Consider the following 1476-nt stretch of genomic DNA (forward strand, 5'->3'; position numbering starts at 1 on the left):
TCACCATTCGAGGAAGCGTCTCCTCTTCGCTCCACGCGAGACATACCATACGAGGTGAGGACTTGACTAGACGTAAATTAAAACTAAAAACAAATACAAGATGTAAATTTGATGGAACTTCGTGAACAACGTCAACTTTCGAATCGTATGCTGTAAAACGGGTGTCGAATTCTCATTTTCTTTTCTTAATGGTTCCATTTTCGAATAATTTAAGTGTGCAGGGCCCCTACATCATTCCCTCTCCGACACATTTTCAATCAGCCTGCACCGCAGCACGTCTGCAGACGGACTCGCCCCACCAGCCAGGGGAGTGGGCGGTTATCGGTTCCAGAGGGACGACCCGGCAGCGATGCACTGAGATTGTAACTGACAGCACCCCCTTTACCCTTTTCACCGCACAGCGCTTTTAGCCGATAGACTGTACACTCCACTCAAAACGCTCCGAGCCCGGCACACTGCGGTGAGGCGGCGATAAATCGTCGTCGCCGCGCCGTCTCCTCGATGTACCGAACGAGATATCGAACGGCCGCATCTCGCTGCTCCAGCGGCCACCAGTGCCATTTTTCACGCGTCACGTCCGCTGCTAAGGAGACTTCCTCCTCCTCGGGTCCAGTCCGGTCCGGACCGATATTTATTTGCGGCGATTCGGTCACCAAGGTCAAGACGGTCAGAAGCCGGGTGTGGGAGTGCGGCGCAAAAAGAACGCGGCTCGGGAGCGAGAGGCCAAACGCGTCTCCACGTGCAGACTTATTGAAGGCGGCGGGAGGATGCGAACCGGAGTAAAATGGGACTCTAGCCCTATGTTCTCTCGTCCACGTACAGGTGTAAAACACCTGGAAGGCAATCCCAGCAGAAAAAGACCCGTACCCCGTGTCAAAGGCTATACGTCATCGCCGTGTTGCGGGTTTGCCTACCCCGTGGGCCATACAGCGCCTTACGGGAGGATCGGGTAGGCAAGCCCGCAACGTTGCGGTGTCGCAGCAGTCGCAGCCCCTGACCCACGGTATGCGCAGGCAGGCTCACCAGATCGACTCTCCAGTCTCATCCCCCCCCCCCCCGTATTGTCCTGACTCGCACTGCTTCGTCGACAAGATGTCCCTAGGTGGGGAGTTTCAGTGTGATTTGTATATCGCGAAAAATTTTCATTTTCTAATATGCATTTCATTACTGACTGATAGCGAGCACGGTGTCAGAAACGGCCACAATGTTTCCTCACCTTTAGGGTCACAAGTGTCGAGACACGAATAAGGCAACCGTGGAACTTAGCTCATCTGGATTGCGCGATGCAAATAGAGCCTTTCCAAAGAGCCATCCCCATCGAGCTCAATGGAATGAGCTCACCCGAGAACTGTTTTTTCCCTTTGTTTCCCCCGTGTGTCCCACTCCGCTGTCCGCGCTCATGTCACTGATACCGCGCACGCCGCGCGCTTTCCGGGAACGCGTCCTGTTATAAACCGTAAGATAAAGGCCCGCGAT

Source organism: Frankliniella occidentalis, unplaced genomic scaffold, assembly GCF_000697945.3.
Source record: "Frankliniella occidentalis isolate FOCC.00 unplaced genomic scaffold, Focc_3.1 Scaffold38, whole genome shotgun sequence".
Lineage (NCBI taxonomy): Eukaryota > Metazoa > Arthropoda > Insecta > Thysanoptera > Thripidae > Frankliniella > Frankliniella occidentalis.